Source organism: Lissotriton helveticus, chromosome 3_1, assembly GCF_964261635.1.
Source record: "Lissotriton helveticus chromosome 3_1, aLisHel1.1, whole genome shotgun sequence".
Lineage (NCBI taxonomy): Eukaryota > Metazoa > Chordata > Amphibia > Caudata > Salamandridae > Lissotriton > Lissotriton helveticus.
The window spans coordinates 429,407,463-429,432,719 of NC_136061.1; positions in this window are offsets into that span (position 1 = coordinate 429,407,463).

Here is a 25,257-nt window from a genome sequence, read left to right on the forward strand (position 1 = left end):
TCATACACTCGTTTCGAATTTGCGTACTCTCTCTGCATGCAGCAGGATTTGGCGCATATTAATATTTGAATAATGTTTATGCCTAAATAAAATACCTCGCTGCGTGGGAAAAGTAGAAATTAATGACCGTTTGACGTTCTTAGCAGACCTGGCTGTGTCTCAATACGGTTTTCTAAAGCATGATTTGTCTTGCACTCGGGTACAGAGGCGCTTCCTAAAGGCATCGACCCACACACATACACACACGCAGAAGAGAGTGCAGGAGAGACAGCTTCAGACGACAGAGCAACAGGAAACTTTTCAAGGACCAGGAAACTTTTCAAGGACCGTGGGAGGGAGCATTTATTAAGGAGAAAGGGAGAGGGCGTGGGGTTAAACTGCAGGGGAGAGTTCTCTAAGAAAAACCAGCGGGACCCTACAGGGAGCAGTGGGCAGTTCAACAGAAAACACCACAAGAATAGTGGATGAAGCCTAGAGGGAGGAGAAGAAAGGAGGGCTCAGGGAAAAATCACCAGGAAACACAACAGGCAATATGGGGGATTTGAGAGCGAGGAGCAGGCACGAGTCAACAGGGGAGATCACTAAGAAAAGAGACAGGAACAAGGAGAATAACGGAAGGGAGTGACGGGCAAGAGTGCAGAAGACTGTTCTACCATAGCTGCCACATGAGCGCTGGGGGAATCTGAAGAGAAATTACACCGCGGTTTTTAGAATAACCAGCCTTTGCACATATTGGCACAGTTCAGCAATCACAGCAAGCCTGTCTAATTGCAAGCAGTGCAGGGCCAACCTGCAACAGTTTAGAACTAAATAACTAAGCTGTCTTTAATCAGCGGCTGAGGTCAATTTAAGCTAGAGGAAAAAAGGCAGGTTCTCAATGAAAACTGGAGTCTGCTGTCAAACTGCCGGTATGTTATGGAAAAGAATATAATACAATTATACAAAGTACGTAGCTTTCTTTCCCCCGTAGACAACTGTTGAAAATGCCAATAAACTGAAGCACTGTTAGGAAAGGGAAATCGGGACGCGAAATGTGCTGCCTCGGATAAGAAATACAGGAGCTGAGAAAGGCAGACGACATAAACAGTCACAGCTTGCAATACTCGCGGGGGAGGGGTTGGGGGGGATTTGGTGGGGAAGCGCTGGAATGAGAGGCCGGGGGCATTAAAAAGAAAAGTTTAAAAAAAAAAGAAAACTTACCTGACTGCCGACTTGGGTCCGACCGCGCCGCATCTGCTGTCCCCTCCTGGGACAGGGTCCGCGTTGGCGCCTTCCGTTTAGTGGCTGGTGACAACAGCAACAACCCCTCTTCGCCAATCCAGAAGCGGCGCCTTCTCCTGAGCAGAGGGGAGAGCAGTGAGGGCGTGTACCCTTCAGAGTCTCTCTCTTGCCTGTTTTCGCTGATGGGCACAGCTGACTCGAGTTGCACGAACGGGAGGGGGGCGGGAGAGAACACGGACGACGGGAGGGGGGCGGGAGAGAACACGGACGACGGGAGGGGACACGGATGACGGGAGGGGGGCGGGAGAGGACACGGACGGCGGGAGGGGGGCGGGAGAGGACACGGACCGCGGGAGAGGACACGGACGACGGGAGGGGGGCGGGAGAGGACACGGACGGCGGGAAAGGGGAGGGAACAGGAAAAAACGTAACTCCGCCCTGGGAAAAAATCTCGGGAACGCCCCCGAATCTGGTCCGGCCTTGACGGACAGATCCGGCACTCAATGGCTAGCCTCCATTTATGGAGCTAGCCAATGAGAGCCGGGGGACGTTCCCGAAGTGCTTATTGTCGACATAGGATTTCACCTGCGCTGAAAGGCTGCGCAGCAGCCTTCGGCAGGCGAAACCCAAAAAGACAACTGAATGTATTGCACGCTTACTGGCTACAAAAACTTCACATGCCAAGAAAAATAAACCATGTGCAGTTGTCGGATTTTTGGAAGGTCTACTTCCCGATGAATACAGCGAGCCGTGCCGACGTGCACGGCCTTGAACTAGTGTAAACAGGGTCTAAGTTTCAGCGCTATTAGTGTGGAATGCTCAAATAGACGGAATGGAATGTCAGTAATGGACGTGGAAACCAAGTATCACTACCAAAGCACGCAAAACTTCCAGAACCCCAAGAGACGCGGCTTGCGTTTACATGCGACCCTGAAACAGCTGAGGCACACGTGCAAGCAAAAAAGGGCATTGTCACGCCGTTTTATCAAGCCATCTAGCAGTCGGTGAGGAATTGAAACAAAAAGGCCGCGTAGGAAGTTGGCAAACAACATTTTATCGGACAAAGGGGACGCAGAGAAACTGCTGATATCTCAATCCATCGCAGCTCCAACGCTCTCTGTACGGGGGAGGGTGAATTCGACGCACCATCTTGTGCTGAGCACTGCTCGAAACCAGCAAGAGCATTGTTCGTCCAGTTTGAAATATCAGGGTGAGAGTGGCGAAATCCGAGCCAGTGTCTGGCAGCCCCAAGCTGTATAAAAGGAAATGTGAAATCTCACTTCCATTCTGAGGCTACTCTCTGAGCGTGTGCATACTGGATTAATAAAATGTAGGCATGGAAAGAGGAAGATTAAATAAGCAAAAATGTGTTACATAATATGTGCAGTTTTGTAAAAGCGCATGTCCCCTACAGAGTAGATCAAATGACAGTAAGAAGCATACACAGAACGGACTGTTCCACAATGCCACGATTTAAAGGGGCGCTTAACTTTTGATTCGGGCCTCTGAAGCGGCAATGTGACCCTGAGAACGTGAATAGGCAGGGTCTGTCATACTAACCAGCAGATGAATCCTTAAACCAACTCAGGGGTGGAGGCATGGTGTGCGGGAAGACACTGGAAATTAGAATTTAACAACATATGTACTGCAAGAGGTTTTATTCAGTTTAAGTCTCAATAGGGCACCCAGTCCATCATGGCAGCCTGCCCTCGAATGACTAGTTAATCTTTAACCATCATTTTACTGCTTCCATTCCGGTAATGTGGCAACAGCCATTGAGAACAGAGAACCTCTATGAGAGCAACAATCAATATTATGGAAAGCGGAGTCCAACTATGTTTAAGGGACCAAAGGGCAATTAGTTTAATACACACATTAAACAAACTTGGCAAAAACAGCGATCTACAAAAAGGCGTAACATCATAAAAGGGCAGTAGGAAGAACGACTTGCATCATTGCTACAGTACAACACGTTTTCAGTGTGTTGGACGGGGATCAGCAGATTTGTATCTGCCCCAGACTTACAGATTGTGAGATTAATACAACCTAGTGGTGGGGAAGCGCTGGAATGAGAGGCCGGGGGCATTAAAAAGAAAAGTTTAAAAAAAAAAGAAAACTTACCTGACTGCCGACTTGGGTCCGACCGCGCCGCATCTGCTGTCCCCTCCTGGGACAGGGTCCGCAAAATAAACCATGTGCAGTTGTCGGATTTTTGGAAGGTCTACTTCCCGATGAATACAGCGAGCCGTGCCGACGTGCACGGCCTTGAACTAGTGTAAACAGGGTCTAAGTTTCAGCTCTATTAGTGTGGAATGCTCAAATAGACGGAATGGAATGTCAGTAATGGACGTGGAAACCAAGTATCACTACCAAAGCACACAAAACTTCCACAACCCCAAGAGACGCGGCTCGCGTTTACATGCGACCCTGAAACAGCTGAGGCACACGTGCAAGCAAAAAAGGGCATTGTCACGCCGTTTTATCAAGCCATCTAGCAGTCGGTGAGGAATTGAAACAAAAAGGCTGCGTAGGAAGTTGGCAAACAACATTTTATCGGACAAAGGGGACGCAGAGAAACTGCTGATATCTCCATCCATCGCAGCTCCAACGCTCTCTGTACGGGGGAGGGTGAATTCGACGCACCATCTTGTGCTGAGCACTGCTCGAAACCAGCAAGAGCATTGTTCGTCCAGTTTGAAATATCAGGGTGAGAGTGGCGAAATCCGAGCCAGTGTCTGGCAGCCCCAAGCTGTATAAAAGGAAATGTGAAATCTCACTTCCATTCTGAGCAGAGGGGAGAGCAGTGAGGGCGTGTACCCTTCAGAGTCTCTCTCTTGCCTGTTTTCGTTGATGGGCACAGCTGACTCGAGTTGCACGAACGGGAGGGGGGCGGGAGAGAACACGGACGACGGGAGGGGGGCGGGAGAGAACACGGACGACGGGAGGGGACACGGATGACGGGAGGGGGGCGGGAGAGGACACGGACGGCGGGAGGGGGGCGGGAGAGGACACGGACGGCGGGAGAGGACACGGACGACGGGAGGGGGGCGGGAGAGGACACGGACGGCGGGAAAGGGGAGGGAACAGGAAAAAACGTAACTCCACCCTGGGAAAAAATCTCGGGAACGCCCCCGAATCTGGTCCGGCCTTGACGGACAGATCCGGCACTCAATGGCTAGCCTCCATTTATGGAGCTAGCCAATGAGAGCCGGGGGACGTTCCCGAAGTGCTTATTGTCGACATAGGATTTCACCTGCGCTGAAAGGCTGCGCAGCAGCCTTCGGCAGGCGAAACCCAAAAACGACAAAAACGACAAGATTCAGCACAATCCCAGCCCATCCATGGCCTCAATGGTGTTTAAATTCAAGAAGACACCCCACAGAAAGACTAGGCCCAATGTAACACTCACTACCCCTGGGCATAATGGATGAAAAGTAGGCAAAATAAGTGCAGGCCTCAGACACTGCCTCTCTTCAAAATGGCCCCTTACACCCCAAGCCAGTCCACATCAACAGTACACCCCAAAAAAACAGAAAAACAGCCAAAAATCACCACAATCCAATGCCATCCAGGATGTTTGCATTAAAGAGAGTGAGACCCCACAGGCCCACTCAGTCCATGCATCACTACCCCTTGGCAAAAGGCCACACCAGCAGCCCCCAAAAAACGACAAAAAACAGCACAATCCCAGCCCATCCATGGCCTCAATGGTGTTTAACTTCAAGAGGACACCCCACAGAAAGACTAGGCCCATGCAACACTCACCACCCCTGGTCAAAGGGCCCCACCAGCAGCCCCAAAAAACGACAAAAACGACAAAATTCAGCACAATCCCAGCCCATCCATGGCCTCAATGGTGTTTAAATTGAAGAAGACACCCCTCAGAAACACTAGGCCCATGCAACACTCACTACCCCTGGGCATAATGGATGAAAAGTAGGCAAAATAAGTGCAGGCCTCAGACACTGCCTCTCTTCAAAATGGCCCCTTGCACCCCAAGCACATGTTGCCTGTACCAGCCAGCACTCAAGATGGCCACCACCACCACCCACATGGCCAGTCCACATCAACAGTACACCCCCAAAAAACAGAAAAACAGCCAGAAATCACCACAATCCAATGCCATCCATGATGTTTACATTAAAGAGAGTGAGACCACACCACAGGCACACTCAGTCCATGCACCACCACCCCTGGGCAAAAGGCCACACCAGCAGCCCCCAAAAAACGACAAAAAACAATAAAATAAGCACAATCCCAGCCCATCCATGGCCTCAATGATGTTTAAATTCAAGAAGACACCCCACAGAAAGACTAGGCCCATGCAACACTCACCACCCCTGGGCAAAGGGCCCCACCAGCAGCCCCAAAAAAATGACAAAAACAACAAAAATCAGCACAATCCCAGCCCATCCATGGCCTCAATGGTGTTTAAATTCAACAAAACAGTTGTATCATGCACCCATAACCAACCCTGGTCCTACTGGATACTGTGGCTACCCACAATATAATGTATTTAATGTTCTGAAAAAGTTCAAAAATTGTAGTTGCAGCAACTGTAATGCCCCAAACAAACTTACTTGTGAAAGTTGATTTCTAATCCAAAAGTGATCCAAAGAAAGTCAAAAAGGCCTCAAATCCAAATATCCAGCAGCACCCACAAAAAGTAATCCTTCCAGCTCCAGATCCAAATGAAAGTGACCAGGAGATGGACAAAGCACTGGGAGGAGCCTGCTGGACAGGAACAGGAAGTTGGAGACTGTGGGGCACTTCCTTCCCTCCCCCCCCCCCCCAAAATGGACTCCTTGCAAAAAAAAAGGCCATGCAAATGTCAACCTGAGGAGTGATTCTGATAAAAATCATCATTTTCTGAAGGTTTATCCTGTTTGCTGGTGGATTTCTTGTGCAGAATTGCAAAATCTCTATTTCGCGAGTGCGAGATTGTTCCTTTCCGCCGCAACTACGTGTTCGCAATTGCGAACTCTCGCGAGGTGTGCTGTGCAAGGTGGCAAGCCGCGATTACGTATTCGCGGGCGCCAAACTCCCGCGGGATCACGCAGCAAGATCCAAAATGGCGCGGCACTCGCAAAATACCACACCGTATGACTTGGCCACCACGGCTCGATCGTGCAATTAAATAAACAGCCTTGTACAACAGTGGTGACACCTAAAGGAACAAGAGGCATTGGACAATGCACTTATACATGTATCCTGAATAAATTCAGCACATCCTCTCTTCCCTGTTAACGTCCTCCAGAGGGCACACACTTAGGCCCAGATGTAGGTAAATGCCATTTACCGATTCATAAATACCGACTCATACCGAATCGGTATTCCTGAATCGGTAAATGGTATGTAGGTAAAAAATCGGTAAAAGATACCGACTCGGTCTGAGTCGGAAACCCAAATCGGCAACCACCGAATCGGAAAAATCCGAATCGGTAAATACCGAGTCGGTGATACGCATGCACCCCATGGGCCACATGGCCCATAGGAATGAATGGGAGTCACCGAATCGGAGAAATCCGAGGCGGAAAAAACCGACTCGGTATTTACCGAATCGGTATTTACCGACTCGGAAATTTGAAAAATGCCATGTGAGCCTGCCAACCAATCAGGGACAGCCTACACACCCCACAACCAAGGCCCTGTGATTCCAACCAATGAGAGTGAAGCACCCCACCCCAGCACCTGGGTGTGGCCACACCCATGCAGGTGGAAACCAACAGAACAAACAAATCTTCAGAGGTGAGAGGAGCACAGCATCCAGAGGCAAGCAGAGTGACAGAATGGAGGTACAGGAAGGCCAAAAGGAAGGTTGTGAGCGAAAAAGGACGACAAAGTTGGGCCAAGAGGAACTACAGGTGGCTGTGGAAGAGATAGTAGCCCACTATCCAAAAATGTTTGGGAGGCAGTCTCTGCATGTTGCAGAGACTGTGAAAAGGAACACTTGGATTGCAATTCAGGCAAAAGTCAATGCCATAGGTGTCACCCACCGGGATATAGAGGACATCAAGAAGAGGTGGTACGACCTGCGAATTGTGACAAAAAAGAAGATTGCTGGCCAGAAAAAGGATGCTGGTCTGACTGGAGAAGGCAGGAGCAAAGCAGCCAAACTTACACCGATAGAGGAGCTAGTGGAAAGCACCATGGAGGCAGAATGCATCCATGGGATTGGAGACCTGGATAGCACAGCGAAAGCAACCAAAAAACAAGGTAAGAGGCATGTTCCCACATCTACCCCCACCAACCCCAACCCCTACCCCACTGTGTACACTCATCACACTGCAGATGAGCTCATACTCACTGACAGCAATGCATCATGGTAGACGTAGTCATGTAAACAGAGATGCAAGGTGTGCAGACTATTTTATTGAGAGACACACACACATGACCAACAACATTGACCCTATGTCAATTTGTTTCTACAGGAGAGTCCTCACGCAGTTCTGTTCCACCGAGGGAGGAGAGTGCAGCACCAACTAAGAAAGGGGATAAAGCAAAGAGGAAAAGTTGTGAGAGTGCAGTTGAAGGAGGAAACGCTCACACCCAGGAGCCATCATCTCCTGTCCGAGCCACAACACCTGTCCCACTGTCCCCTCTGTTGTTCGGATCACCTGAGCTCACAAACACACCCATACCAATGTCCAGAGGGTCCTTGCCGGGAGGGGAAAGTAGGCATGCGGAGCCCCCGCATAGGATCCTGCAGACCTCTGAATCAGAGGATGAGGAAGATGTGCCCCAAAATAGTGCAACAGTGGCTGACAGGCCAAGACCAACAATTCCAGCAGCAGGCGCTGCACACACCAGTGTCCTTGGCAGGAGGGCACGTGAGGGTGGGGAGGGCCAGGAAGGGGGGAGCGTCTTCTGCGGCCTGGAGGGCACAATGGTAAAAGTACAGCGCCAGCAGGCCAAATCAATGCAAGCCATGCATAGGCAGGTCCGTTGTATCAACACCAAAATGTCCAACATGGACAAGGGCATAAGCCAAATGGCATCTAGCCTGGAGCAAATGGCAGAAGGGATCACAGACATTTCGACATACTTGGGAGTCCTGTCGGACAAGTTAGACAGGGATCATCTCCAGCGTGCCAAAGAACATCAGTACATGCGCCAACATACTAAGGCCATGAACAGGTTTGCTAACAATACAGCTCTCCTCTGCAGACGCTCAATTTCTATGCAGGAAGCATTAGTGCACTGCTGCACAGACTTAACACGGGGCATGGGTAGAGTGACCTCTGCGGTGGAGCAGATGCTGAACTCCAACACAGTCAATGCTGGTGACATGGGTGTGGAGGAGACTGAGGGGTCAACCAGCAGGAGTGGCTCTAGTACACCTGTACAGGAGGTGCGCAGGAGCGTGAGGCATAACCAAGCTGAGTCAGGCACCAGCAGGGAATTGGAAAGTCAGGCACCAAAATCCCGCAATGTAGTGCGAGGACGCAAGCACTGACCTATGTGGAAGATTGACTGTACTGCACACAGTGACTGGAACTGAGAAGGTGCAGCCAGTGACATTCACATACATTCATGGATCCTCTTCAGTTGTTACAATGATGATGTAGTGCTGATTAAACTACACATGTCATGTAGTAAACCTGTGTAAGTGTCATACTTTACCTAGAAATAGCGTTGTGTTATATCTGTCCGTCTCATTCTACCATCTAGTGCTGCTGGTCTTGTTGCCTGGGGCTCTGCACGTTCTTGGTCGTCATCTATGTCCTCATGATGGGTCATCTCAACCTCTGTGCCTTCCTTGGTAGCAAGATTATGCAAGATGGCACAGGTCACTATTATTTTGCAACACAGGATGGGGGTGTACTGTCGCGCACCTCCACTTTTGTGGAGGCACCGGAACCTGCTCTTCAGGAGTCCAAAAGTTTTCTCCACTACATTGCGGGTGGACCTGTGTGCTACATTGTATCGCCTTTCTGGTCTGGTGGTTGGGTTCAGGTACGGTGTCAGCACAAAGGAACGCAGGGCATATGCACTGTCACCTGGGAGAGAACAAGAGGTACATGAGTTACATTCACATTGCACATTTAGATGAGGTCTACTTGAGGGTGTGTACAACTTTTTTACCTAGCAGATATCCATCTCCAAAATCTCCATTCAATAGCCTGGTGTATATTCCGCTGTTCTGGAATATGTAGGAGTCATGCGTGCTGCCAGGGAATTTGGCAACTATGTCTGTGATGATGTTCCCTGCATTGCATATCACCTGCACGTTGATGGAGTGCGTCATCTTACGGTTTCGGTATATGTGTTCGGTGGCTGCAGGTGGGCATAGGGGAATGTGGGTGCCATCGATGCAGCCTATCACATGCGGGAAGTGTGCCAGTACATAGAAGTCTGTTTTAGTTTTGGCAAGCTCCGCAGGTGTGTCAGGGAACTGTATGTAATGTCCCATTCTCTGAGTCATGACATCCAGGAATTTCCTGAAGAAACGGGACAGACAGCTCTGGGATACACCTCCTACTGCCGCTATCACACTCTGGTAGCTCCCAGAGGCTAGCAGGTGTATGCTACACAGCACCTGGACATGGGGAGGGATGGCGTGGGCCCTGGGTGTTGGATGATCCAGGTATGGGTGGAGGTCCCTTATTAGGTCCATGATGGTCCTGGGGTGCAGCCTGTACCTCTGGAGTATCTCAGGCTCAGTCAATTGGAACAGAGTGATCCTCTGCCTGTACACCTGCTCCTCCCTTTGCCATACCCTCTGACCTGCAGCCTGTAGCCTTCGCCTCCTCGCAATCACATAGAGTGCCGCCATTTTGCCAACAGTGTTGCATTTTGGGCCCTTTTTATAGCCTGCACCTGGTTACCACCTGCTTTCAGTCCATGGTAATTACCGACTCTTAAATACCGATTTTTGTTGAAATCGGTATTTTTTTCCTTTCCTACATCTCGATGGGCATTTTTTCCGATTTCTTATTTACCGATTCGGTAAATGAGGACTCGGTAAATAAGGTGTCGGGGAATACCGACTCGGTAAATATGTTATCGGTAAATACAGAATCGGTATTTTACCGACTCATATTTTCCGATTCGGTACATTTTAGACACCTACATCCCGTTTTCTAATTACCGGTCGGTAACGGCCGATTTTACCGATTTTGGGCCGTTACCGACCGGTATTCGCCTACCTACATCTGGCCCTTAATCTTTAGTTAAGCGACTTCTAATATGTGTGCACTCCACTTTCTCCACAACTTGTCTAATTGTCCTGCAGTCACCAAAGCACCAAATGCCAATTCACTGGCAACACATCACTCACCATGGAACATCTACCCCACGCTGTCCTCTTGATTCACCCCACCAAGCCTGCCTCCTCAAAAGTATGTTGCAAAAGCACTGGCCCATTTTACAAGCACATAACTGGTGACAATATGTGTGTATAGCTGTAAATGAGTCCATGATTTATGTCTGACCACTATGCACAAAAGACAGCATGCAGGCATAGATAATATTACAACTATGCAATGATGTGTCAGGAGTGCATAGATGAATGCAGTAGTACAATCACAACATACAATCCAGGACCCAGACCAGGCACCAGAACAAACACAGTGGAGTTACACAATTGTAGTTAATTGCAATATTCTACTCACTGATCAGCCAGAATCAACAGTATTATACAGTTAAACAATGTTGTTCCATACGGTGTCATCAATAAACCCAGAACCACTATCACAGGTAATCCAGGGGTGGGAGACCCCCTGCCCACTTTCCCTCAATCCACCATAAACCACTCTGTCAGGGAAGGACCGGGGTCCATTGCATCAGTCCTAATAGGGTCCCAGTGGGAGAGGCACTCAGGCAATCCGGAGCTCGAGCCCCTCTCCTATGCACACATGGGCAGGGCAAGTCTGTCACGAGTCCTACCAGGACCACCAATGCCCAGTCTGGGGCCATCCCCTGAGTCCGATTTACCAGCCTCTTCAGTAACTTGTGCAACCACCAGGGGGACTCAAATCAGGAGACAAATGTTGGGTCAATCACAGGGTGTACAAGGCATTCCTCGCTGCAAGGTTTCTTATATATATGTCCCAAATCAGTCCCCCAGTCCCATTGCCACCCGGTCTAAGGGCCTTCATGAGGACATCTGCCTTGGGGTGCACCCATTTCAACAAGCATTTGCAATGCAATAGGTCTCGCATTAGGAAAGTGTGAGCTATTGGTATTGTAAATGACAATTTTTTAAAATATGTGTTGGCTTCGAAAATATATAAATTAATAGCATTATTATTCACAAAGCCAAAAACTTACACTTTCCTAATGCGAGTCCTATTGTCTATGGCAATGCTTATTGGTAGCGAGCAAGGACAGTGCTGTTGTGGTGCTGAGTGATGATGTGGTTGGGCTGAGTGATGTGGTGGTGTATTAGAGTGATGTGGTGGTGTCCCAGAGTGATGTGGTGGTGACCCAGAGTGATGTGGTGGTGTTCCAGAGTGATGTGGTGGTGCCCTTGAGTGATGTGGTGGTGACCCTGAGTGATGTGGTGGTGTCCCTGAGTGATGTGGTGGTGTCCCTGAGTGATGTTGTTGTGTCACTGAGTGATGTGGTGGTGTCCCCGAGTGATGTGGTGGTGTCCCAGAGTGATGTGGTGGTGTCCCTGAGTGATGTAGTGGTGTCCCTGAGTGATTTGGTGGTGTTCCTGAGTGATGTGGTGGTGTCCCTGAGTGATGTGGTGGTGTTCCTGAGTGAAGTGGTGGTGTCCCTGAGTGATGTGGTGGTGCCCCTGAGTGGTGCCCCTGAGTGATGTGGTGGTGTCCCTGATTGATGTGGTGGTGTGCCTGAGTGATGTGGTGGTGTCCCTGAGTGATGTGGTAGTGTCCCTGAGTGATGTGGTGGTGTCCCTGAGTGATGTGGTGGTGTCCCTGAGTGATGTGGTGGTGCCACTGAGTGATGTGGTGGTGTCTGTGAGTGATGTGGCGGTGCCCCTGAGTGATGTGGTGGTGTTCCTGAGTGATGTGGTGGTGTCCCTGAGTGATGTGGTGGTGGCCCTGAGTGATGTGGTGGTGCCCGTGAGTGGTACCCCTGAGTGATGTGGTGGTGCCCCTGAGTGATGTGGTGGTGTCCCTGAGTGATGTGATGGTGCCCCTGAGTAATGTGGTGGTGTCCCTGAGTGATGTGGTGCAGCAGCACAGAGACTGAAGCTAAGAACACGCAGGGATGAGTGCTACAAAGCGTGTTCAGTTTCAAAGCACAGAATGATGGAGCCGGGAAAAAGCAAGGGGAAACACGAAAACACAGGGAGAGTGTATAATGATAGAGGCAGCGAGGGCTGGGGCTTGGACAGCAATCAAGTACGGGATCGAGAAGGCACTGAATGGGAGAACACAGAAAACACCCAGGGCCAAGGAAGGAAGATGCAAGCACACAAGCAAAACAAGCTCTCGGCACTGCTGTGGCGGGGGGGCGGGAGCGCATTCCTTTGAAGTCTGATGCGGGGGCGGGGGAGCGGCAGCCTTCAAAGTCTAATGGGGGGGAGTGGCAGCCTTTGAAGTCTGATGCTGGGCACAGACAAATGGTGGTGTGTGACGTGGCTGGTTTGTGCACGCGCATAGATCACATGAACTGTGTCTAATCCGCCGTTTTGGTAAACTGTTCTTTTCCCCTTACTATAATCTCGCCGGAACAATGCGCAAGCGCATCGGCTCAGGTGAGACCTAAAAAGGTGCAGAGCCAACACAGCACCTCCGGCATCGCCTGTGATTTCCAGGAGTAGGCTGAACAACACCAAAGCCAAGGACAAAAATCCATGCAAACATTTTATCCCCTTTGGACGTAGGGCAAATGCCCAAGAGGAAGGATTCAGGCATAGCTGGAACCACTACCCCGACCAGCATGGAGGTGATCCCACAATCACTGCCCTGGTCCATTCCAGTACCAAGCACTCCCACACCACATGGAGGAAGCCTGCATCCGGTGTTCCACAGCTAGGGCACACCCATGAGAAGTAGGGAAATGGGTGCAATGCGTCGCAGTGTGAGGTGTGCTTGGTATAAATAATTAGACTGTGTAAAAGGAAAGCATGGATTGTGGGAAGCCTACAGACCTGCTGCAGGGATTGACACCATTTTTGTTCTTTTAAAGACGTTCACACGTCTCGCGTCCTGGGCTTGCATACCAGAGTGTCCATATTGTGATTATGAGTCAGTAAAGCCGATATAAGAGTGCACGCACCCCAAGGTGATAAAACAGTGTGTAGCGGGAGAGCCAAGGGTGGTTCAGCACTTTGTGGAAAAGTAAATTTTGCCATGTTATATGTGCCTACGTGTTCCCCATGTTATGCTATATGTGCATGATCGATATGCATGTATCCCCCTTATGATCGATTAAAGATGCAATTATAGTTGTGTCCATCTCTAGTATGCCAGTTTCCAGTTTTCGTGAATATAACGAATATCAGGCCTATGTAAACCTACGTTGCCACATTTTACAGTGTGCACGTTAATTCATTGAATTATCCCCGTTTCTAGGCCTCAAAAGGGCCCGGACTCAGATTCAGCTCCTGTCTCCTGAACCCTCTCCGAGGAGCGATACAGCCCCCACCTGTATCCCTGACCCTTCACTTACTTTCATGCCACGCAGTGCCCGGCTCGGCCTGGCTCTGCCTCCCAGTCTGCCAAGAGTATGTTATGTTTCTAGTTATCAGTCCAGCCCTCCTTCTCTGCATTCCTAAGCTACTGAATCGCATCAATAGTTTCCGTCATGGTCTAGCCTTTATGTCTCCATGTAAGAGAAATACTGTATTAATATTCATAGAATATTCCTCGCACACACACTACATGTAGAATTATGCATGCCCCAGTCTTAATGTCTGTTAGCCTTTGCCCTGATAACTTTTGGATTCTATCAACATGTTCTCTAAACACTAGATACTAGATAGGCTTTAGGTACATGTCGCTCTGACACTCCAGACTTTCGTCTCCTCTTCTAGCGCAGAAGTCATAGCCCCAGTTCTCCCTGGTAACACGTCATTGCCAGTTTACGCGCACCACTAGGTTAGAGGTCCCAGCTGCTCAGGTAGCCCCCTCCATGTTTCCGCCCCGTTTATGACATATTCTGTTATGTTTGCATCACATGTCTATGTATACGCCCTGTACACACCTCTTGTTACACCCACTTCATGCCTTATCTTTCGCGACTGCTACAAACTACGCCTACTGCTCCGCCTACTGTATTGAATACAATGTATTTGTTTAACTATAAATATTGTGCACTGTTATTAAAGTTTGCTAGCCATTCCCAGATCCTGCCCCGGCAGCTGCCGGGCCCTGCCATCCTATTCCCGTACAGGCTGTCCTGTTCCAGTCCTTTATCCTTAATTAAAGCCTGTCAACTCTAGCTACCTCGTATCTTGACTCTTATTTATTGAGCTATCTGTTTATATTGTATCCAGTCAAAAATAGAACCGGTAATTAATTATTTATTTACCACATAATGGCGCCCGAACAGGTACTTGCCCTTTCCCCACGCGCCGGAGAAGCCACGCAGGCCCCCTGATCCTCTGCAGCCGTGACGGAACCATACCGTGCACGTGCAGATATTTCTGCTTCAAGTATCCCTCAGGCCCACGGAGGAGACGGAGGTTGCGGTCCAGCATCCAGACGAGGCGGTGGAGGAACGCGGCGAGTCCCGACCAGAGCCCAAGCCGAGAGTCCAAGGTCCGAGGTATCCGGAGGCCCACCTGTAACTGAAGTCCGAAGTTCGTCCGTCCGTCGTCGTAGCAGTCCAGTCCAGTCCGAGGCCTTCCGTTCTTGCTGCCCGGTGAGTACCGTTGCTGGGGTAGTATCTAGACAGGGTCAATTAATTTGTCTCTGGTCCGTGGGTTTGGGTACACAGATCCAACACGAAGTGTCCACCTAGGTGGATGCGGGTCCTGACGTGTCTCTTTATGAGACCGGTAAGTTTCGTACTGTTCTAGCAGTGCATCTAGTCATTCCAGTAAGATCTGTTCTGTTCTCGAGAAATTCATGTGTTTCTGTTCTCAGTATTCCAGGTAGTATTTTGTCCGAACCGTTATTTTTAAATGTTATTTCATGTGTTTTCAATGTCGTGGTACGAGTGATTTGTTTTCTTAAAGTTATTATTGTGTTTATTGTGTATTGTATTGTTTCTAGACTCCAGTCTAGTTATGCCTTTGTTCTCTAAGTTACGTCAGTTAAAAACTAGAAAAGGTCTGCTCGAAGAAGCAGTTCCTGTCCCGCCTAGGGACAGTCCAGGTCATTTTATGTATCATAAGCATGGCATAAGTGCCATATTATATCTAGACTTATGGGTCGAGTATACTAAAGATCTAGAAGAGAAATATAGATGGCCTGTATCAGGTACATGGGATGCCGAGTGCATCATGCGAGTAGAAGAAGTATTATGGAAAAAGAAATCCAGACAGTCTCAGAAAGATGCCATCGAGTTATGGCGCAAAGAATCTCATAAAAGAACCGAAAAAGAAATGAGAAAGTCAGAATTAAATAGAGAATCCTCAGAAAGAGCCCAAGAAAGGGAATTAATCGAAATAGGTGAACGAGTTAAAGCCGAACAGTCAGACAGACAGAGAAATGCCCTCATTAAGGGTATGTATCCTCTTCTTGCCGAGGGCTTGCCGAAAGCAACCCCGGAGGCACTATGTAATTTTCCGCCGCCATTAGTTCCGATTAAGCTACGTCACAAACCGACCGCAGCTGATATTTTTCTCTCGTCCTATTTGGACGACACAGTCCCAGAATATGCAAATCCTGTTCCGCCAGCTCCTGTAAATAATGTAATTCCTGTTCCTCCAGCCACCGGGGCACCTGTTACAGCACCTGTTACGGTACCCCCGGTCCAGCCCATAGTACAAGTACCCGCTACATCGGTCACTCTGCCAGCACGAAGAGTATCAGTCGACGATTCCAGTTTAGGGGCCGCGGGGGGAGGTCCTCCTGGTACCCCGCTGCCACACAAACGTGTAACATTAGTCGAGTTACATGAACGTGCGTTACAGCGTACGCCCAAATATCAGTCCGTTGCAGATATCAGACGAGCTCTCACCGAATGCCGTTATGATCCAGTCCCAGGCGATGATAATATGGTTATATATTCATTGCGTGTAAGACGGGTGACCGAGTATTTGGACACCCTACCGAATATGAAAGAAGATCTAGACAGCATATATCGTTTCATCCGTACAGGAGACGATCCAGAAAGTATTGGCGAAATCATGTCTCTAAGGAAAGCTGAGACCCAGCTCATGCTATTAAAGTTTCTAATCAATTGTTTAATAAGGGAACAAGATTGTCCGACTAAAGATCCGACCGAAATGAAAGTTCTGACAAGGTGGAGTGATAATATAGCCGAGGGTAGACACAAGACACAGAACTGTATAGACAGTATGTACAAGAAGATCCGTAGGGAAATAATAAAGTTACACGAGAAACGAAAAGCAGCACAAGTAAGCGAGAAAGAAGACAACTCTTCTACTGAAGAGGTAGACGACGAGAATCCCACCAGAATAGCGTATGTAGGTAGAACTAGACTTCCAGACCGACATTCATGCCTAGAACACAATAAAGTTTTTCCTCTTCCAGCACCAGAACAAGGTTCTCTCGAGCAAGTATTTCAAGCTACCGATCACATTCTGAAATCACGAATCGGTTATAGTGAACTTAGTACCATGCATGAACAAGAACTAGCCCGATCAGCAGTCCGATGGATTACTGATTCTACCACTTTTCCAGATGAAATAGTGGCACAAATGTTTCTGAAACTGCCCCCAGCCGAGCAGCGACTGGTGGGTATGTATATGATCCAACACCTCATTACACTGTATGAGGGACAACATTCTGATCCAGGTCCGTTACATGATGTTCTGAACGAGTTACTCCAGTATAGATGGAGAGGTCTTGGTACCGATTTAATTAGTGTCATTCTAGAACAGCGCCACAAATATAGAACGTTTCTGAATCCGCATTTTGTTCACGTCTCACCTCCAGAAAGTAAACCATTTTACATAGATAGACAGCATCCGTTACGAGAAGTACACCCAGTTAGGAAAGCGGGTGGTGAAATGCAACGAGTATTTGTTTACACCCCTATCACAAAGATGGAACTCTTAGAGATGAAGAAATTAATTCCCTGTCATGACAAAGATCCAGCAGGGTTCCATCGCGAATTAAAAGACATGCTCCGTATGGGAGAATACACGTATCCAGATATCATTAAAATGTTAAAGGTCCTGTTGCCCGCAGGGGTATATGAAAAACTCAAGGAAAAAGAATGGGAGGTGGGAGAGAAAAAGATTGATTGGACAGCTCTAGAAGCTGAAGATAATTCCCGAGTACCAGGTACCGGTCTTGGGGACAAATGTAAAGAATTGCCCGAGTTATTGATTCAAGTTTTGCCAAGATTACTAGCCACGAAAAAGGAAGATTGGGATGCAATTTCAGCATGCAAACAGAAACAGGATGAAGACACTAGTGATTTTTATTCTAGATTTGAAAAATGTTTTATAATTAACAGTGGTTTGAAGACAGGTAGTGAGTCATACCCTCATCTTTTTGTTACTAAACTAGTCGAGAATTCAAGCCCACAAGTTAAAAATCGAGTTTTAAAAGTCGAAAGTACTTGGCAAGCTAATACCCCGTCACAAATGCTCCAGATGCTCCAGTATCACCAGAACAGAATCAGGGAAGAGCAAGAACACGAAAAGAGACGTATGAAAGATACGAAAATGAAAGTATTAGTTGCACAATCTGTTCCACAAGACAGTCAGAAGAGGGGTCCGAATCAAGCCAGTCATCCAGCAGCTCCCGTTAAAGGGACTTGCAATTATTGTAAACAGCCAGGTCATTTTATAAACGAGTGTGCAGTTCTGAAACACAACATAGCCACTGGTAAGACTAAAGAAAGGCCACGTCCGCCTAGACAAGAACAAGTTTCGCAGACTTCTCAGTCACCACAGAATGCACAACAGACAGCTCCAGCACCGCAGCCTATCGCTGCAACACAGCATGTTACACAGCAAATGTACCAGTATGCTCAGTCAGAGTATCCAGAGTATCAACAGTATTCATGAAACAGCCTAGAGAGGGAGGTAGGCTTGCCTCTCATCGAGATACCTGTAGATCAAGAGGGTCCCTATGTACACAGTCAAGTATTAGGGAAAGACAGAAAGTTTCTGATTGATACAGGGGCAAGTAGGACTACTATCAGTCATGACGAGGTTCCAGGGGCTCCGCTCTCAGGCTCTAAAAATGTTTCCCTTGGATTTTCAGGAAAGCCTATTATGAACGAGATTTCAAAACCAGTTTCTCTAGAAGTTGGTCCATTGTCCCGAACTACTGATTTGTTACTTACGAAATCATGTCCAGAAAATTTATTAGGCATCAGAATGTTAAAAGAATTAGGTGCAGTTATTTGCTGTTCTCCAGAAGGAGTCCGATTGTTTTTGAGAGACTTTAAAGGTCACTATGTATTACGTGATTTTGATCCAAGATTACTGAATGTTCCACAGCATCTATGGGCGCAAGGTCCAACTGATGTAGGATTTATGCAAATCACACCCCATCGTGTGACTCTCAAGCAAGGTATAGTCCTGCCACGGATCAGACAGTACAGATTGCCACCTGAGGCTGTAGCAGCCTTATCCAAAATTATTGACGAGCTCATTGCTCAAGGAGTGGTTGTAGAAACTGACTCCAATGTATGTAATTCTCCTATCATTCCAGTCATGAAACGTACTGATCCAAATGCACCTCCAGTATATCGATTAGTGATTGACCTTCGAGAACTTAATAAATGTATCATACCCCAGTATCCAGTAGTCCCAGATATTTCATCCCTATTGACAGCCATTGATTCTGAAGCTACGTTTTTTACTGTAATAGACCTCAAGAATGCATTTTTCAGTGTCCCCATTCATCCAGACAGCCAGTACCTTTTCGGTTTTTGTTTAAATGGAAGGAGCTATAAATTCACACGAGCTCCTCAAGGTTTCACAGAAAGTCCTAGTATTTACAGTCAAGCACTTAAAAGACAACTAGACAATATTCACATGCCAACTGACACTGCCCTGCTCCAGTATGTCGATGATCTACTGATCACAGCCCGTTCTGAGCGTGACTGCGAGCGAGCATCACTTACCGTTCTGTATTTCCTAGCCGAGATGGGGCACAAGGTGTCCCCTTCGAAGCTTCAGTTCTGTGTCCAGCAAGTGATCTACTTAGGCCACTTACTGTCCAAGTGGGGTAGGCAGTTGACACCAGACCGTATCCAGTTGATAGCGAGTCTTCCACAGCCCAAGACACAGAAGGAGGTACGTGCTTTTATTGGCCTCACTTCTTATTGCAGACAATGGATTCCTCAGTATGCATTTCTAGCAAAGCCACTGATACAGTTAACGACACAGGAGGCAGCCGTATCGACTGTCCTCCCTTGGACCCAGGAACATACACTTGTTTTCAATGAATTAAAGAAAGCCTTATGCCAAGCACCTGTTCGAGCTACACCGAACTACAGTAAGCCTTTTACACTTTTTGTCATAGAACGTGATGGTACTGCATTATCTGTTCTCACACAAGATCAAGCAGGACAGTACAAACCTTGTGCTTATTTTTCGAGCACATTAGATCCAGTAGCCCAGGCTTTGCCTGCGTGCCTCAAGTCAGTTGCAGCCACAGCTCTAGCTATCAGACAAAGTGATTCCATAGTATTAGGACACTCCCTGACAGTACAAGTTCCACACTCCGTGGAAGTTCTTTTAAACCGAACACAGACTCAGCACTTGACAATTGCACGTTTAACAGGTTATGAACTGACACTGTTCCAGCCACACATAGAAATCAGACGCTGCAACGTTTTAAATCCTGCTACACTGTTACCGTCAGTTACTTCAAATACTGCCACACATGACTGCGTGGAAGTTATTAACACTATGACTAAGCCAAGACAAGACCTGACAGACATTGCATTACCTGATCCCGACCTGACACTTTATGTGGATGGTTCATGTATGAGAACTAGTACAGGAGAACTAGTAGCCGCGTATGCAGTGACTACTGACACCGACGTTATTGAAACACACCGTATTGACATCCTGTCTGCTCAAGCAGCAGAGCTAGTTGCTCTGACCCAAGCCTGCATACGTGCCAAGAACCTGAAAGTAAACATATATACAGATTCACGTTACGCATTCGGAGTTGCACACGACTTCGGAGTGCTCTGGCAGGAGAGAGGTTTCATGACTTCTCATGGAACCAAGATTCAGCATGGTTTCCTCATTCAAGCTCTGTTAGATGCAAAACATTTACCGACTGCTATTGCTATCATGAAGTGCAAGGCACATACGAAAGTTACTGATATTATTTCCCAAGGTAATGATCTAGCAGATCGAACAGCCAAGCTTACAGCTCAGACACCAGACATTCCAGTTAACAAAACACAGACATTCATTCCAGAACAGACTACTTGTATGACAGTTAAGGACCCTACACAAGATGTCATAGACATACAGTTACATGCTACTCCTGAAGAAATCAAGAAATGGTCCGAACAAGGAGGGGTCCAGACAGATCAGGGATGGGTGACGAAGGGAAAAGCCACATGGTTTCTCCCCGACTCTATGGTTCAAGTCATTATCCATACCGCACATAGTCCAGCACATCTAGGAGAAAAAGCCATGTTAGACAGTATACAGAACCTTTGGTTCAACAAGCACTTACGAGCTGCAGCCAAGCAGAAAGTCCGTACCTGTATGATATGTTGCCAGTTCAATCCAGGTAAAAGTGTCCCGGTGGAACAAGGTGGATTCCAACCTCCTGACCACCCTTTTGAAGTCCTCCAGATGGATTATATTCAGATGGAGCGATGTCGAGGTTTCAAGTATGTCCTCGTAGTGGTATGCGCTTTGTCCAGGTGGACAGAAGCATATCCAGTTCCAGATTATACAGCAGCAACCACTGCCAAGCAGTTGGTTCGTGAATTCTTCCCCCGTTATGGACTCCCTAGGGTCGTATATTCTGATAACGGCCAGCCATTCTCATCTGAGCTCATGAAACATGTTTCCCTTTTGTTAGGGTACCAGTGGAAGTTCCATTGTGTGCGCCATCCTGAAGCAGCCGGTCTCGTAGAGAGACATAATCAGACCCTGAAAATCCGTATTGCTAAGACATGTAAAGAGAAAGGTGTAGACTGGCTAGTTGCCCTGCCAGTTGCTTTATTCTTCATGCGCATGGTCGCACACTCCAGATCAGGTCTGTCCCCTTATGAGGTCGTATTCGGCCGCCCCCCAAACATGTGGGGTACACCTAGACCTCGCAGTATTACAGATGTTTCCAGTAATATGTTGACAGATTACCTAGCTTCCTTGATGTCTGCCCTACACTCTTGTCGTTCACAGGTTGCCGCTGCATTTCCAGATAATACCGAAGTGAAACCGCATGAGGTCATTCCAGGTGACCTAGTACTGGTCAGGAACTTTGATCGTTCAAGTCCGCTGGAAGGAGCCGAGACTAGTCCTTCTGACCACCCGTACGGCCGTGAAGTTGGAAGGCCGCAAGGGTTGGGTCCATCTGTCGCATATCAAGAAATTCCATGGAGTCCGGAAAAAGACTTTTAATGACAATTCCAAAGACTGTTCCATTTCTAAGGACTGCCTAAAAATTGACTCTGAATTCAAGCCTCCCCTGTTAGAGGCAACTCCGCAGCAGGAGTATAAATTAAAGCTCCGGTCTAGTAAAATAAGTCAGCCAGTTTAATTGTCTAAGTCCCTCTCGGGTGAAACGGTTAGACAGGTATCTGACATGTATGAGATAGACCCCCATAGTGAGAGAGTTAGTCAAAACTCCATAAGATGTATCATTGTTCTAAGTTTTCTATTGTTTCTAAGTTTGATGGTTACCTGCACAAGTTATGCATTACATTTATGTTTTCCAATTTCTCATGTAAATAAGTTTTCTAATGCCACAGTAGAGCACACATTTAGTGATCTGCCTCCTCACGAGTTATCCTATCGTCTTGCTATGCGTAATAATACATTTATAAGAATGTTACACTATTCACACCAGACCAGCAATGCCACTAATTGTTGGGTGTGTGGTCGACTCCCCCCTTTCCAGACACCGAAGGGAGTTCTGCCACTCTTTCCTTATCCATTTTCACATAATGGTTCGTGTGGAGCATGGTCCACGTTAACGTCATCTTCAAATGATATGTCCCTTCTGAATAGAACATGTTTTCCAGACAAGCAAGGTCTCCCCCATAGAACAGGGTTAGATCTAGAAAATGAAGTTTATAATTTAGGTAATTATTCTTCGAATTTCATGGTCCTGAATGTTCAGTCTGATACTACTCCAGATTTGCCTGCTATTTCAGTACTACCAGTCAAAGGCGAATTATGTGTCAGAAAGAATGGTTCCGCACATGTAGGACATAGTGATTGTACTACTACTGTCGAGTACAGTGACAGTGGGAAATCTATTTTCAAAGCTTCACGTCATTCTTATTTTGTTTGTGGTCAGACCGCATATGTTCGTCTGCCCCTCGATTGGGATGGAACATGTTACATTGCCTTCCTACTGCCACCGGTTTTTCTAGCCCCATCTGATTATCACAGAAACACACATCTAGTACACATTAGACATAGAAGGGAGATCGAGTCCCCAATTGTCGATCAAACTGAAACTGCTCTAGAACAATATCAAGATTTCAATAAAGGTTTCTTCTTCTTTATAGGACCTGTCCAGAATAGTAAGTTAATACGTAGACTAACCAGAACCCTTGAAGCAGTAGTGAATGAGACTACTTCTGCTCTAGGTAACTTAACCGAAGAGCAATCTGCTATGAGATTTGTCGTGCTCCAAAATCGTCTCGTTCTTGACGTCATACTGGCCGATAGAGGAGGAGCATGTAGAGTCATCGGATCTAGTTGCTGCATTTTCATTCCTAATAACGCGCCGTCTGTTTATTCAGCTATAAGCAGACTTCACAAAATTGCCCATCAGTTACACCAGAATCCAGGCACCTGGACATGGTCCGGTTGGCTCTGGAGTATCATATCCGCCTGGGGATGGAAAGTATTGTCATTTCTAGGTATTGCAGTAATGATCATATTCAGTTGCTGCCTCTGTATACAATGTGGCCCTGCGATTTGCGGCATTTGTGCTACCTCTTGTATTCCTAGTCCTAAGTCCCGTTCCAAGACAATTCGAGACGAGCAAATGATGCTGTATGAAATGATAGATGGTATCATGAATATAGATGTTTCCTGATGGAAACGTAGGGCACAAGGAGGGAATGTGGAAAAGTAAATTTTGCCATGTTATATGTGTCTACGTGTTCCCCATGTTATGCTATATGTGCATGATCGATATGCATGTATCCCCCTTATGATCGATTAAAGATGCAATTATAGTTGTGTCCATCTCTAGTATGCCAGTTTCCAGTTTTCGTGAATATAACGAATATCAGGCCTATGTAAACCTACGTTGCCACATTTTACAGTGTGCACGTTAATTCATTGAATTATCCCCGTTTCTAGGCCTCAAAAGGGCCCGGACTCAGATTCAGCTCCTGTCTCCTGAACCCTCTCCGAGGAGCGATACAGCCCCCACCTGTATCCCTGACCCTTCACTTACTTTCATGCCACGCAGTGCCCGGCTCGGCCTGGCTCTGCCTCCCAGTCTGCCAAGAGTATGTTATGTTTCTAGTTATCAGTCCAGCCCTCCTTCTCTGCATTCCTAAGCTACTGAATCGCATCAATAGTTTCCGTCATGGTCTAGCCTTTATGTCTCCATGTAAGAGAAATACTGTATTAATATTCATAGAATATTCCTCGCACACACACTACATGTAGAATTATGCATGCCCCAGTCTTAATGTCTGTTAGCCTTTGCCCTGATAACTTTTGGATTCTATCAACATGTTCTCTAAACACTAGATACTAGATAGGCTTTAGGTACATGTCGCTCTGACACTCCAGACTTTCGTCTCCTCTTCTAGCGCAGAAGTCATAGCCTCAGTTCTCCCTGGTAACACGTCATTGCCAGTTTACGCGCACCACTAGGTTAGAGGTCCCAGCTGCTCAGGTAGCCCCCTCCATGTTTCCGCCCCGTTTATGACATATTCTGTTATGTTTGCATCACATGTCTATGTATACGCCCTGTACACACCTCTTGTTACACCCACTTCATGCCTTATCTTTCGCGACTGCTACAAACTCCGCCTACTGCTACGCCTACTGTATTGAATACAATGTATTTGTTTAACTATAAATATTGTGCACTGTTATTAAAGTTTGCTAGCCATTCCCAGATCCTGCCCCGGCAGCTGCCGGGCCCTGCCATCCTATTCCCGTACAGGCTGTCCTGTTCCAGTCCTTTATGCTTAATTAAAGCCTGTCAACTCTAGCTACCTCGTATCTTGACTCCTATTTATTGAGCTATCTGTTTATATTGTATCCAGTCAAAAATAGAACCGGTAATTAATTATTTATTTACCACAACTTCCCACCCCCAATAGGCAGCGACTGCCAGATAAATCGCATTGTACATCACAAATTGTCCCATCTGGAGGCTGTGGATGTCTCTGCGCTTCAGGAAGGCTAAAAATGTCCCCTCCCCAAAAAGTTCTCAGGTGCGTTCTATTCCCACTTCCCTCCAGCTCTGTGTCTCATGATTCCGGGGAACCTTCTGAACCGCTGCTGTTTGCCAGAGGGGACGCAATGGGGAGTATGTGGGCCTGGCCACCTCACTGCACATGTACCTCCGCCAGCAATGATGTGCGATCTGCATCTGATGCATCACGTGCGGTAGATGGAGGCTTGGGGAAGACAACAAAGTGTATATGTGTGTCCCATCCAGCAGACACCAGACTGCCAACCACTCCGAGGAAGCCCGCCCCCCCACCTTCCCCAGCAACCACACCTGCCGCTGTAGCTGGGTTGTTGCATAATGAACCTCATAGTTGGGGACCCTGAGACAACCTTACTGTATAGGCTGGAAAAGCTGAGCGAGAGCCACCGACTCCTGCCCATGCCCCATACTAGTTCAC